General features: G+C 46.0%; 1 pseudogene; it reads left to right on the top strand.

The window, feature by feature from the left end:
- Positions 1 to 1495: 1495 nt before the first annotated feature.
- The window catches only part of LOC106571865 (membrane-associated guanylate kinase, WW and PDZ domain-containing protein 1-like), a 237494-nt pseudogene continuing 223044 nt past the window's right edge, over positions 1496 to 15945 (top strand).

Here is a 15945-nt window from a genome sequence, read left to right as displayed (position 1 = left end):
GACACAGCAGGAGTAGTCTAGGCCCGCTTTAAAATTACATGAGCTTGCAAGCATTCATTTGAAAAATTCCTACATTTTAGTTTCACAGTGCATTAGACTTGTGTATAGATAGAGGCACTGTGCAGTAATGGCCGTGTCTTTTCAGTACCGTGACATTATTTATGAATAAAGAGTAAAGGTCCTTAGGGGGATTAAAGGTCCAATGCATATGTTTTTCTCTCAATATCATATAGCGTCTGGGTAACAATTGCAGATGCATTCCAGGATCTTAAGCACAATAAATTAGTATCATATTGCACGAACTGGATTCATAACATATGACACGAATTGCAAAAATCCTATGATATCATACAAATTGCAAAATTCTTAAAATTAACATATCACACAAAATGGATAACAAAATACACAAATAGATGACATTGTAAACAAAAAACAGGGACCTGTTTAAGCTCGTGAGCACCACTTTCAACACTAGTGGCTGAAAATATACAAATGTTCGAGAGTGCATCTTTAAGTACTTTACTGTGAGTGTTTTCAATTAAAATGGTCAAAAATGAACAAAAATAACTTCTTAGCAAAGAGCAATTTCTCAAGGAAGACTTTTGCTATGACTGTATGGGAGTGTTCTGAGTGGGGATGGGAAAAACTTAAACTAGCTGTTATTGGTTCAGTGGTTTGGAACTCTTTCTTATTGGTCTATTAACTAATTTATCGCCTGGTGATGTCACCAGGCAGGCCAAAACTTCATCCCACCAAAACAAGCTGAAATTTAAACTCTTACATTAAACGGGCTTTATCATAATTTCCAAAGTACTATTCCAACCTCATAGTGTGGATATAGACTGAATATAGCAAACATTAGGAACACCTTCCTAATATTGAGTTGCCCTCAGAACAGCCTCAATTCATCAGGGCATGGACTCTACAATATGTCAAAAGCGTTCCCATGTTAACTCCAAGGCTTCCCACATTTGTGTCATGTTGGCTGGATGTACTTTGGGTGGTGGACCATTCTTGATACACACAGGAAACTGTTGTGTGAAAACCCCAGAAGCGTTGCAGTTCTTGACACAAACTGCTGCACCTGACACTTAAATCTTGCCCATTCACCCTCTGAATGAAACACATACACCATCCAAGTCTCAATTGTCTCAAAGTCTCCCCCCTTCATCTACACTGATTGAAGTGGATTTAACAAGTGACATCAATATGGGTTCATAGCTTTCACCTGGAATCACTGGGTCAGTCTATGTCATGGATAGAGATGTTCTTAATGTTTTGTATAATCAGCGTAAATATAAAACATAAGACACGTTTTTGAATGCACTAATCCTTTAAACCCACTGTGGATGGCTGTAATCCTGTTTACAAGGCAGACATGCGTGTGGATAAATAGAGAGTCGAGCATTAGGACCCTGTAATAATAGGTGTTGTAAGGAGGATTTCCCTTATCCAGTGCGCTCCTGTGGGAGACAGGCAGGACACATGCATTCCCATTACTATCACCAGAGCACGATCGCAGGAACAATATAGGATGAACTGTCATGTTACTTGCTTAAAGGCGCAGCGGTCTGTGTGAACAGCTTTTTCGACTCACAGGACAGGTAAAAGTAACTATTTATGAGAGGGTATTCTTGAATAAATTAATGGGATTAAGGGTCAAAATAGGCTACTGTGGCAGGAGATTAAACAAATGCAGGGTCTTGACATTAGTGAAAGTAAAGCAGGCAATCGGAGTTTGGATTAGATCGACTCCTGGGATCAGGTAGCGTGCATGTTAGGCTATTAAAGAATATGAGAAGCCAACAACAACAACATCCGAGTATTTGATCCTAATGCAGGATGTGTAGACCGGACAGCTGCGCCAGAGGAACATTATGGCCTGGTTTAAAATAAGAGCGAAAATGATCCCATCTGAAATCAAGTTCAAACAACCGAAAGTTTTCTGGGTTTCGAAAGCGACTGTGTGTTATGTGTCACCTGTTTTTTGAGTCCTCCTGTGGTACTAACAGGTTTGGTCCTTATTATCATGTCAAAAGTAATCCTGAAGAAAAACCACTGGATCACCAAAATTACTGAGTGCGCGATGATTCGGGACGCTCACGGGGAATTGAATGTGGAGCTGCGCGGTGGCGCGGAGAACGGAGAGTTTCCCTACATCGGGGAAGTCAGAGAGGATGTGTTGGTTCATAAAAACGGACAAATGTTAGAGGGGGAGTTACTGCTGGAAGTTGAGGGTCTCTCGGTGTCTGGATTACCCCTCTATGACATCTGGACTCTAATGAAGAGTTGCAAGGGTCCCCTCAGGTTGAAAACTGTCCGACAAGGTAGGTGCTCCAATCTGTTCTAAAGTATGTGCACACAACTTTTGTTGATCAATTATTCAATGAAAAACTGGGAAATGGTGGGATGGTGACCTTGCCCTGAACAACCCCCCCTTCTCTCTCTCTTTCTCTTATATTCACACACACACACACACACACACACACACACACACACACACACACACACACACACACACACACACACACACACACACACACACACACACACACACACACACACACACACACACACACACACTGTTTAGTCAAAGGAGAGAAAGGGCCCAGAGGAGAATGATTTTGTTACTGACAAGTGACATGAGTGATTGTTATAACCATGGAACAACTGAAACAGTACAGTCAGCCATGTTAAAAGTAGGCCAGCGGAATTGTGACACTTTGGTAATCTTGTTTTCAGCAGCACAGGGTCACTGCTTGACATAAAGCCGCTGTGACAGTTATCCAGCTTTTGTTTGTCAGTTGCTGGCCTGGCAAATAGAGCTAAAATCACCTAGGGTCAGAGATCAGGCCACTCAAACCGGCTGGATAAATTAGTGTAGTACAGTCACTACACACAACCACCCCCCATATTCTCCAAGTTATGCTCTACCCCAACTCCTCCAAGATTAAAAAGTCTGAAATGTTTCAGCTTGCCTTAACCAAAAGGTATATACAATATCTTACATCTCACAGTTTGCTCTTTTATTCTCATACCAATTTAACTGTGTCTCATTTAGTCAGTGGAAGAGAGAGCAGTTTAGTGTAAGAGAATAGCTGTCACACACAGGCCTTCGCTGTGGCTCAGTTGGTAGAGCATGGTGTTTGCAACGCCAGCATGGTGTGTACAACGCCAGGGTTGTGGGTTTGATTCCCATGGGGAATCAAAAAATGCATGAAATGAAATGTATGCATTCACTACTGTAAGTCGCTCTGGATAGGAGCGTCTGCTAAATTACTAAAATGTAAATGTTGTTGTGGTCCCATAACAAAGTGTAGGTAATGCAGACAGATATTGCTCATTGGGAGACACACTACTCGCAGGTGGGCTGACTGACTGGATTATTTCTGGAAACTCTCTGGGACTTAGATGAGTTTGATCCATTGCCCATGGTTTGCTGCACATCTGTCTGAAAGAGAGAGCGAAGATAGGGAGGGAGAGAAGACACAAGAGAGGGAGAGATAGTAAAAGTGATTTGCATTGTTCTCCTTTTTAACATTTCACTTTTCATTGCTTTCCTTCGTGATGTTGTTATCAGTCCCATTCACATCAGGATGTGTTTGGGTATTTTGTTTTTGTTTTGGGAGCACCACACATGGCTCTGGGGAGCACTATGTGGTGCCAACGCCAAAAGTCTAGATTCACAGTCAGTGGAAGTACTGTAGTATACTTATATATGTTTGAGATGTATGTGGTATGTTTTACCACACACAAAACTACCAGCATCATTCTGTCTGTCATCACTTTGGTCATGCTGGTTTACACACGGACACACACACACACACACTGTTGTTGTGTGTGTTGTGTGTGCCTAGGGCTGGGCGGTATACCGTATTTTACTATATACCGGTATTAATGCACGGACCGGTTTGGGTTTTTAGTCTACCTTCTGTAATGGCATTCCAATGTTTGGTTTGTTAAATGTGATACGTAACTAAGGCGCGTGTAATGTCCCTTTTTATAGTTTACTCATTTAGCTACCTGCAATTCGTCTCTCTCCCTGCCACTTCCCACAACCATGTCTGAAGACATTGTGAGATGACGTGGAAACCGGCCACTAGGGGCAACAGTGAACGCTGTTACCTTCTAGTTGGTTTTGGTTTTGCTGGGGGTGTTGTGGACAGGGATGGACGTAAGCATCTGCCTCTGTGCCAAAGGTTGCATGTTTGAATCCAGTGATAGAAAGTTGTTTTTGAGATTTTTGTTTTAAGCCTATCCCAAATCTTGACTTTAAGATTTTGGAGATGATGCCTAAACTTAACCCTAATCAAAAGAGAACCATCGCACTCTCACAGAAGCTTTGCTGTTGAGGAAAACCTGCGAATTCAGACAAACAAAGAGGTGCAATGGGTTCACACTAAAAAATATGTCACAAAGCTTAGTTCATTATTCAATGTTTTAATTGTTTTTACTGCATCAGGGATAGCGTACACAGACGTTTCGGCTTTGCATCCTTCTTCAGTGAGTAGGTACAATTTTCTTTATTTAAAAACAGCATTTGTAAAGAACAACAGATGAGCCGCAGGTGCTTCTAATCAGGGTTCCCACTCATCTGCCAATCAGCGATGTGGCTTTTCTGGTCTACCTTTATACAAATTAGTCACAAAATACAGAATTATAGGGTATGGGAGCGGGCACAAATCAAACGCTCCAGGTGTCCGCTCACCTAAATACATCACATCAATTCATGAGCTAGCCCACCACAAAGGACATCAGGCAACGGCGTTCATAAATATGTGAGGCCAAGTCATGATGATATGCAAAATCTGATATGGACAGTGTTCCTGTATAGCAGTCTAAATGTGGCTTATAGGAAGGAGGTGAAATAGAATTCTTTGTTTAAACGGCGTGGAGATACAGAATTTAATTTATATATCCACATGGCTTCTCTTTGGAGTAATTTGTTGTCATAGTCACCTTCTCTACATGGTGAAAATATAAATAAAAATAATAATTGTTTCGTCTAAATCAGTGGTGTTGATCTCCAAGGCATTCATTGTCGATCACCCAACGATAAAGCCTTGTGTTCCTATTTTTTTTATTTGCTGGTGGTAGGTGCCCTAGTGCCAGAAAGGCAAAGAGTTCCCATTTTGAACCATTTTATGTGTCTAAACTTAGAACTCCGCCAACCCGGCAGGCCCAGAGAGCAAATCAAGTGCACTTATAGGCCTACCGCTGGCCAGTCAAGTAGATCACCGTGTATGCACAGTTTCCTAGTGCCATAGACTGTAGAAAGAAGCCTCAAATGCACAGCAAAGTTGATAATGTAAGATTTCAAAACTTTTAAAAACATGACGAGAGAGACTCAATGAATAGAGAAAAGAGCTGCAGTTTTTATGAGTAAGTTCATGTTAAAGTTATTTAGCACTTTTATAAGCCATAAAAAGCATGTTCTCCCTAGTTCCACTCACGCTACAACCAGAACTGCAGCTGCAATGAATGAGTATAGCTGTCACAACGTCCACAGAAGGTGGCGCCTCTCCCCGGTCGGGCAGTGCTCGGCGGTCGTCGTCGCCGGCCTACTAGCTGCCACCAATCTATGTTTCAGTGTCTGTTAGTTATGTCTGTTTTAGGTTGCACCTGTTTCTTGTTTGTCATTAGTGGGGGGGTATTTAGTTTGTCTGTGATAAGTTAGGATTCGTGCGAGATTGTTTTATGTTACATGTGGTAGGGGTTAGAATTTATGTACGTAGTTGATTTTTGCTACGTGTTGGATAGGCATTAGGGTTGCCGGGCTGCGCCCCGTTTGACTTTGAGAGTGGAGCTGTTCTCATAGTTTATCTTTTGTGCACCTTGCCTTGTATTTTGGATTTTGCCCCTTGGCAGTATTAAATACGTTTTTGTTCAACGGACCTCAGTCTCCTGCGCCTGACTCATCCCTCCTGTTATTTAACTGCCCGTGACAGAATCCCGCACCCTTGAATGGAGTCAGCAGGAGCCGAAGCACCATCGATGGCGGAGCAAGTCTCCCAACATGCAAGCCTCCTCCACCGGCTGGGCACGGCCATGGACCAGGTGCTGGCCCGTTTGGAGAGCTGGGAGAGAGTCGCTCCCTCACCCCCACCAGCTCCAAGTCATCACCCTGCGCCCCTACCGGCACCCACCGAACCCAGTACGAGTGGGATCAGGATCATGGCTCCTAGGGAGTTCGATGGGGCGGCCGCCGGGTGCAAGGGGTTTTTGCTGCAGTTGGACCTGTACCTGGCGACCGTCTGGCCCTCTCCCTCCGATGAAGAGAGGGTGAGCATCCTCGTCTCTTGCCTCACGGGTAGAGCCCTAGAATGGGCCAACGCCGTCTGGGAGGGCCCAGACTCGGCTAAGGACGACTACCCAGAGTTCACCCGCCGCTTCCGGGCGGTATTCGATCATCCCCCGGAGGGCAAGGCGGGTGAGCGATTATTTCACCTGAGGCAGGAGACGAGGAGCGCTCAGGACTTTGCCCTGGAGTTCCGGACTCTAGCCGCCGGATCGGGGTGGAATGAGCGGGCCCTGATTGACCACTACAGGTGTAGTCTTCATGAGGACGTCTGCCGGGAGCTGGCTTGCTGGGACCATACAACTACCCTGGACCAGCTGATCGATTTGTCCATCAGGCTGGACAACTTGCTGGCTGCCCGGGGACGTTCCAGTCGGGGCCTGTTCGTTCCACCTCCCTGCTAGGAGGACCGGAGGGGGGGGCCTCTCCTGCACCCACTGTGGTCGTAGAGGACACACTGCGGACCGGTGCTGGAGAGGTTCTCCTGGGAATTCAGACGGCAGGCAGAGCACCACATCGATCCCCCAGGTGAGTCAGCACCAGCCACACCCAGAGCCCCCTGTCGACCACATGTACGCCTCTGTTTGTTTTCCTGAGTTTTCCCCTCACTTCCAGTATAAGGCACTAGTCGATTCAGACGCAGCTGGAAGTTTTATGGACCTTCGGGTCGCTGATAAGTTAGGGATTCCCCTGGTTAAACTGGACCAACCCTTCCCCGTGCACGCTCTAGATAGTCGACCACTGGCCAAGTGAGGGAGGTAACAGTGCCATTGGTCATGGTGACGCGGGGGGTCATGAGGAACGTATCAGCCTGTTCCTTATTGATTCCCCGGCATTTCCAGTGGTACTGGGAATTCCCTGGCTAGCCACTCACAACCCAAAGATTCAGTGGAGACAGAGAGAACTTAAGGGGTGGTCGAGGGAGTGCTCAGGCAGGTGTATAGGAGTTTCCATCGGTGCGACCACGGTGGAAAGTCCAGATCCAGTCTCCACCGTGCACATTCCCTCTGAATATGCCGATTTGGCTATCGCCTTCAGTAAAACGAAGGCGACTCAATTACCCCCTCATTGACGAGGGGATTGTGTGATAAACCTCCAGGCTGGCGCGGCCTTTCCTAGGAGTCACGTGTATCCTCTGTCTCAGGAGGAGACAACGGCTATGGAGACATATGTCGCTGAATCCTTGAGACAGGGATACATTCGGCCGTCTAAGTCACCCGTCTCCTCGAGCTTCTTTTTTGTGAAGAAGAAGGAGAAAGGTCTGCGCCCGTGCATTGATTATAGAGGTCTAAATTCCATCACGGTGGGTTTCAGTTACCCGCTACCTCTCATCGCAACGGCAGTGGAGTCTTTTCACGGGGCGCGCTTCGTCACAAAACTAGATCTCAGGAGCGTGTATAACCTGGTGCGTATCCGAGATGGAGACGAGTAAAAAACCGCATTTAGTACCACATCTGGCCATTATGAGTACCTCGTCATGCCATACGGGTTAAAGAATGCTCCCGCTGTCTTCCAATCCTTTGTAGACGAGGTTCTCAGAGACCTGCTCGGTCAGGGTGTGGTGGTCTACATCGATGACATTCTGATCTACTCCGCCACACGCGCCGAGCATGTGTCTCTGGTGCGTAAAGTGCTTGGGCGGCTGCTGGAGCATGACCTGTACGTCAAGGCTGAGAAATGTGAGTTTTCCAAACGAGCCGTCTCTTTTCTGGGATATCACATTTCCACCAACGGGGTGGTGATGGAATGTGATTGCGTTACAGCCGTGCGTAATTGGCCAACTCCAAGAACGGTGAAGGAGGTGCAGCGGTTCTTGGGATTTGCTAATTACTACCGGAGATTTATCCGGGGCTTTGGTCAGGTGCTCCTGGGGCTTTCTTGGAGCTCCCATTACCTCACTGATGAAGGGGGGGTCGGTGCGGCTGCGGTGGTCGGCCGAGGCGGACAGAGCCTTTAGTCATCTGAAGGCTCTGTTTACCGACGCCCCGGTGCTGGCGCATCCGGACCCCTCTTTGCCATTCATAGTGTAGGTGGACGCGTCCGAGGCTGGAGCAGGAGCGGTGCTGTCGCAGCGCTCGGGCGCGCCGCCGAAGCTTCGCCCATGTACTTTTTTTTCTAAGAAGCTGAGTCCGGCGGAGCGCAACTATGATGTGGGGGACCGGGAGCTGTTAGCCGTGGTCAAGGCCCTGAAATTGTGGAGACATTGGCTTGAGGGGGCACGACACCCTTTCCTCATTTGGACCGATCACCGTAACCTGGAGTACATCCGGGCAGCGAGGAGACTTAATCCTCGGCAGGCCAGGTGGGCCATGTTCTTTACAAGGTTTCAATTCACCTTATCGTACATTCCAGGTTCCCGGAACCTGAAGGCTGATGCACTGTCGCGTCTCCATGACACCGAGGAGTGGACCATTGATCCTACTCCCATTCTCCCTGCTTCCTGTCTGGTGGCACCAGTGGTTTGGGAGGTGGATGCGGACATCGAGCGGGCGGGGCAGTCAGAACCCACTCCACCTCAGTGTCCCGCGAGACGGAAGTATGTCCCGCTCGAGGTTCACGATCGTCTGATCCGGTGATCGCACACTCTACCCTCCTCGGGTCATCCTGGGGTGGAACGGACAGTGCGGGGCCTGAAGGGGAAGTACTGGTGGCCCACTCTGGTTAAGGATGTCAGGCACTATGTCTCTTCCTGTTCGGTGTGCGCCCAGTGTAAGGCTCCTAGGCACCTGGCGCGAGGGTAACTACAGCCCCTCCCCGTTCCACAGCGACCGTGGTCTCAACTGTCGGTGGATTTCCTTACGGATCTCCCGCCTCCTCAGGGGAACACCACGATCCTAGTCATTGTGGATAGGTTCTCTAAGTCCTGTCGTCTGATCCCTTTGCCCGGTCTTCCTACGGCCCTACAGACTGCGGAGGCCCTGTTTACGCATGTCTTCCGGCACTACGGGGTGCCCGAGGACATCGTCTCTGTACGGAGTCCCCAGTTCACATCTAGGGTGTGGAAGGCGTTTATGGAGAGGCTGGGGGTCTCGGTCAGTTTGACTTCGGGTTTCCACCCCGAGAGTAATGGGCAGGTGGAACGCATCAATCAGGATGTGGGCAGGTTCCTGCAGTACTATTGCCAGGACCGGCCGGGGGAGTGGGCGAGGTTCGTGCCATGGGCCGAGATGGCGCAGAGAGTTCTGCGCAGAACTCTCTGCGCCACTCCTCTACTAACCTGTCGCCCTTCCAGGTGGTGTTAGGGTACCATCCGGTCCTGGTGCCATGGCATCAGAGCCAGACGGAGGCTCCTGCGGTGGAGGAATGGGTCCAGCGCTCGAGGGAGACCTGGAGTGCCATCCAGGAGTGCCTGAAACGAGCTATAGGACGGCACAAGGAGAGCGCTGACCGCCGCTACAGTGAGGCCCCCGTATTCAAACCAGGGGATAGAGTCTGGCTCTCGACCCAGAACCTGTCCCTCCGCCTGCCCTGCCGGAAGCTGGGTCCGCGATTTGTGGGGACATTCAAAGTCCTGAGGAGAATAAACGAGGTGTGTTATAGGTTACAACTTCCTTCATATTACCGTATTAACCCCTCGTTTCATGTGTCTCTCCTCAGGCCGGTGGTAGCTGGTCCGCTGCAGGACGTTGAGGTACAGGAGGTCCCTCCGCCTCCCCTGGACATCGGGGGGGCCCCGGCGTACACAGTCCGGTCCATCTTGGACTCCCGACGTGGGGTAGGGTGCCTGCAGTACCTCGTGGACTGGGAGGGGTACGGTCTGGAGGAGAGGTGCTGGGTCCCGGTGAGGAACATTCTGGATCCAGCCATGTTGCGGAGATTCCACAGCGTCCGCCCGGATCGCCCAGCGCCTCGCCCTCCGGGTCGTCCCCGGTCGGGCAGTGCTCGGCGGTCGTCGTCACCGGCCTACTAGCTGCCACCGATCTATGTTTCAGTGTCTGTTAGTTATGTCTGTTTTAGGTTGCACCTGTTTCTTGTTTGTCATTAGTGGGGGGATATTTAGTTTGTCTGTGTTTAGTTAGGATTCGTGCGGGATTGTTTTATGTTACGTGTGGTAGGGGTTAGAATGTATGTACGTAGTTGATTTTTGCTGGATAGGCATTAGGGTTGCCGGGCTGCGCCCCGTTTGACTTTGAGAGTGGAGCTGTTCTCATAGTTTATCTTTTGTGCACCCTGCCTTGTATTTTGGATTTTGCCCCTTGGCAGTATTAAATACGTTTTTGTTCAACGGACCTCAGTCTTCTGCGCCTGACTCATCCCTCCTGTTATTTAACTGCCTGTGACAATGGTGTTTCTATAAACTTGCATTGTTATTATTATCGGCTTGTGTCTTTTTTAATATCAAGGAATATCTCACTTTCTCTGGTCATAGGGATAACAACATTAATTGGTGCATGAGGCAGAAGAACTGCAGTGCAGTTGGGTGGAATATAATTTCAAAATGGTCTGAGAAGAACAACATTGGCAGGGAGTTTCAAGCATAGCATAGTGGTAATTTATTGTGCCTATAGCTTACTGCACAAACCTCATTGCTACAGAGGCTTATGTTTTTTAAGTCATGTTTAAAAGATCTGAGTGGTAGATATCGGCTTGCATTTTGACTTAGACCACTGGTCTAAATTAGAGTAATAGGCTGAGCATATGTTAGCAGGAGAGTTAGCTTGCGACATGAGAAAACATGTAATGTAAAATCGTATATGGTCCGCTGGGAAACACTAACCAAAATGTTGGTTCCTACCTGTCACAGGCTTCTGAGTTGCACAGTGGTATACGGCACTGCATCTCAGTGCTAGAGGTATCACTACCGACACCCTGGTTTGAATCCAGGCTCTCACAACCAGCTGTGATTGGGAGTCCCACAAGGCAGCACACAATTGGCCCAGCTGTGTCTGGATTTGGCCTGTGTAGGTTTAACTTCTTATGGATCACCCCCATCGACAACATCCAGTGAAATTGCAGAGCGCCAAATTCAAATTAAATTACTATACATATTTAAATTTCATGAAATCACAAGTGCAATACATCAAAATAAAGCTTAACTTGTTGTTAATCCACTCGCCGTGTCAGATTTAAAAAAGGCTTTACAGCGAAAGCAAACCATGCGATTATCTGAGGACAGCGCTCAGCACACAAAACATTACAAACAGTTAGCAGCCAAGTAGATTAGTCACGAAAGTCAGAAAAAGCTATAAAATTAATCACTTACCTTTGATGATCTTCATATGGTTACACTCACAAGACTCCCGGTTACACAATAAATGTTTGTTTTGTTCGATAAAGTCCCTCTTTATATCCAAAAACCTCCATTTTGTTGGCGCGTTTTGTTCAGTAATCCAAAGGCTCAAATTCGGTCACAGGAGGCAGACGAAAATTCCAAACAGTATCTGTAAAGTTCGTAGAAACATGTCAAACGATGTTTATAATCAATCCTCAGGTTGTTTTTAGCCTAAATAATCAATAATATTTCAACCGGACAAAAGCGTCATCAATATAAAAGAAAAACAACGAAAAGTGCGCTCTCGGGATTGCGCACCAAACAGGTTGGGGATTTTCCACTGGCCTCTCATTGAAACTGCTCATTCTCCCTAATTTTTTAGAATAAAGGCCTGAAACAATGTCTAAAGACTGTTCACAGCTAGTGAAAGCCATAGGAAACGGAATATGGGTCCTATCCCTTTAATAAATGGTGGATAGGCTTTCAATGGAAAAACACCCATTTCAAAATAATAGCACTTCCTGGATGGATTTTCCTCAGGTTTTCGCCTGCCATTTTAGTTCTGTTATACTCACAGACATTATTTTAACAGTTTTAGAAACTTTAGAGTGTTTTCTATCCAAATATATGCATATCCTAGCTTCTGGGCCTGAGTAGCAGGCAGCTTACTTTGGGCACGCTTTTCATCCAAAATTACAAATGCTGCCCCCTATCCCCAAAAAGTTAATATTACAATATGTGTTTTAATATCACCAATTATATGTAGGCTATTGAGCTTGTGTAATGCTTTAAGCACACTATTAAAGCCAAAGATCAAAATAGCCTCACCAAAAGAAAAAAAGCTGTTCCCAAACCTCCAGCTCCCACTGCTGCTGGCCTTCTCAGATTTTGCCGCTACTCTCCCGAAGTTGCCAATGTCATGACTTGCCCTCCTGGATGGAGATCAAAGGTGACGGCTAACCAAAGGTTTCAAGACCCCCCTCTCCTGGGGGAGTTGGCAAGTTATATGACGGTCGTAAATACCTTGCAAGAACTTTCTCTCCCTGGCCATGCAGTATTGAGGGGAAAGAACCCTTTTGTTAAAATAAGATTTTTCTCGCCAAAACTACAACATCCAATAGTGGATGATGAAACAATATTTCTAACACAAAGAATGTGGGAAATGGTCTGGAGGGACTTAACCTGTTGAGGACAGACGTTCCGCTAGCGGACCCCATTCCGCCTGCGGAACCCCTAGCCAACAGCCAATTGCATCGCACGGCGCGAAATACAAAACCAACTTAAATACCACAATTACATTTTCTCAAACAATCAAATATTTTACACCATTTTAAAGATAAGACTCTGGTTAACCAGTTTGGGATAGGGGGCAGTATTTTCATGGCCAGATAAAAAACGTACCTGATTTAATCTGGTTATTACTCCTGCCCAGAAACTAGAATATGCATATAATTAGTAGATTTGGATAGAAAACACCTTCAATTAGAGGCAACGAGGAACAGCTGCCTCCAATTGAAGGTCAAAACAATAAACTAGACATAGAAATAGAAAAAATAGAAAATAGAACATAGAAATACAAAACATAGAACACTACCCAAAAACCCAAAAACCCAGACAACACAAAACAAACACACCCCTGCCACGTCCTGACCAAACTACAATAACAAATAACCCCTTATACTGGTCAGGACGTGACAATGTGATGTGCTCCTATGAACTTCACATGTTAGTGCTCATGCGGCGTTTTACATTGAAATGCCCTGCTGTAACCTAATTTAAACTAGAGAAAAAAAACTGTGACACACTCTAATCTTTATTGCAGTGTCATTCATTTCACATGACAGTTTTGGTTATAATGCCTTCATATAACTTAAACTGTGGCCCTAGAAACTCACTGGTGTTTATGGAATTTCACAATATTCCTATTCATACCCTCATGCACATGACAGTGATTCACTGTGTTGTTCTGTCATCTCACACTGAACAGTGGATATGAGGACTTTGACCTGCCTATATGGTCTTATCTACTGTCTGTCAGTCATAGTCAACTCCCAGGTGAGAGGCTTTCATCATTGTTGTCTTGTGCCTTGTCTCACTATTTCACTCACTAACAGCAAGCACTTGACAATAGTAGCCTAACAAAATGCTTTACATAGCAAAACCAGGCTTTATGACTGTTTGTGTCAAGTTGCTATATAGCTTATGCAGGATCGAAATACTCAACTTGTTTGTAGTAATGTTACCTGTTACTAAGGACAGTCAATTGATCCTGACTCCTAGCAAAGATCTTGATAATGGCGGGATAATTACATTTTCAGCTTGCAGGAATTGTGTACAAATCCTTGCGGTGGATGAATGGCACGACAATGGGCATCAGGATCCCGTCACAGTATCTCAGTGCATTCAAATTGCCATAGATAAAATGCAATCCCACCGCCACCATGGGGCACTCTGTTCACAACGTTGACATCAGCAAACCGCTCGCCCACACAACGCCATACACGTGGTATGCGGTTGTGATGCCGGTTGGACATACTGTCAAATTCTCTAAAACTACATTGGTAGCTTATGGTAGTGACATATGCATTCAGCTATCTGGCAACAGCTCTGGTGCCAATTGCACGCTCCCTGAAAATGTCAGAAATCTGTGGCATTGTGTTGTGTGACAAAATGGTACATTTTAGAGAGGTCTGTTATTGTCCCCAGCATAAGGTGCACCTGTGTAATTATCATGCTGTTTTTTTCAGTTTCTTGAAGTGCCACACCTGTCAGGTGTAGGGTTATCTTGGCAAATAAGAAATGCTCACTAACAGGGAAATGCTCACTAACACATAATTTGAGAGAAATAAGAATTTTGTGCATACGGAACATTTTTGGGATCTTTTATTTCAGCTCATGAAACATGGGACCAACACTTTACATGTTGCGTATAGATTTTTTTTCAGTGTAGTATGGGTTGCACCTCCGTCACATTGTCATTGTTATCAACGTTCCACAGACGCTGCAGCCACATTGATGTCCAAAGTAGAACAGGTTGCTAATAACTGAATGGGAGCTAATGACGGTTTCGCCCAGTGATATAGTCGAGTCACTAAACCTTGAGTCCTAATCAAGTCCCAATACTCTGAGCTCAAGTCCAAGTCTGAGTCGCCAATGGTCAGGTCACAAGTCTAGTCACACGTCCCTATGGCTGAAATCCAAGTCCCCGTGCTCGAGTCCTGGTCCAAGTGCTCAAGTCTGAGTCACTGGGTCCACATTAACTCAAAATGAAGTTATTTGCCCAGTCGTTGGGTAGTGGCAAGAGGGATTTAGTCTTTAAATTGTTTGCTATCCATTTTCTTTTCTCTTTGTGCCATCAAATGTTTGCATATAGGCTACTGGTAATGTTACCAGGGCCACGTTCAGTTGCAAATAGAAAATAAATGAATAAAGCCAATGTTATTCCTTATTCAACGTGTCAGAGGCAAGTTTGTTCTACATAGCACTTATCTGAACGTTCCAAACCATTGTGTCCTGCTGAACGCACCCCAGGTTGTTAGGTATAGCTAGCTAATGAGGTAACATGACTGAAGAAGGTGTAGCCTAAACAAATGGTTAACGGTACGGTCTGCAAGTATCCTATTTTTAGAACACCTGGTATGTGCTTTATGAATGTAAAATGTGGCCCGGCAATGCAGGATAGAGAGAAAAAAATGTTGTGCCGGTATTATGGGTCATATCTATTGAACAGTAATGGCTAGAATCAAGCCGTTTTCTCTGAGGAAAAGAGGGAGACTTGTCTAGTACGTTGGCTACAGAACCTGGCTATGAATGCAATAGGGAATGTACGAGACTACAAATTCAAAAACCTTTCTTTACTCAAGGGAGAGAAAAACATCTAAACTGTTGTTTTACTATTAAAGTTAATGCTGCTATTGTTTTTAATTTTATAAAGAAGCTTGTGTTTCTTAACCAGGCAAAGGGTATCAAACTAGAAGGCTGGGGGTGAATAGTTAGCTACGGAGTAGCAAGAGAGTTGCCTGCGTGATATGTGTAAGCGGAGCCGGTGCCGGAGTAGAGCCTGCCTGTCTGCCCACGCTCATCGCTGCTCCTCTGCAGCCCACCAGCTGATGTAGGCTAGGCTGTGTGTACCGGTTGTGGCGTGTCTTTCCCGCTGCTGAACAGAACTGCGCTCTGCATCTGTGCTGCTAATATTATTTGTGCTTTTCACTGAAAAGCTCTCATTCTCTCAAAAAACTCTTGTCCATTCCAATTAATAGTCAGACTTTAGTTACAGGGATAATTTTGCCTCGTTTTAGTCTGGGTCTATTTAGTCAATTGCCACTGAAAAATAGGTGTTTGCCAAATATTTTTGTCACCATTTTTGTTGCTGAAATGAACTCTGGGTTGACAGTGACCTATACTCTTGGTGGGTGATTCCTTTTTCATCAGCCAT

The sequence above is a fragment of the Salmo salar genome, chromosome ssa15, assembly GCF_905237065.1.
Source record: "Salmo salar chromosome ssa15, Ssal_v3.1, whole genome shotgun sequence".
Taxonomy (NCBI): domain Eukaryota; kingdom Metazoa; phylum Chordata; class Actinopteri; order Salmoniformes; family Salmonidae; genus Salmo; species Salmo salar.
Note: the sequence above shows the minus strand (reverse complement) of the source record. Positions and strands in the feature narration are given on the sequence as shown.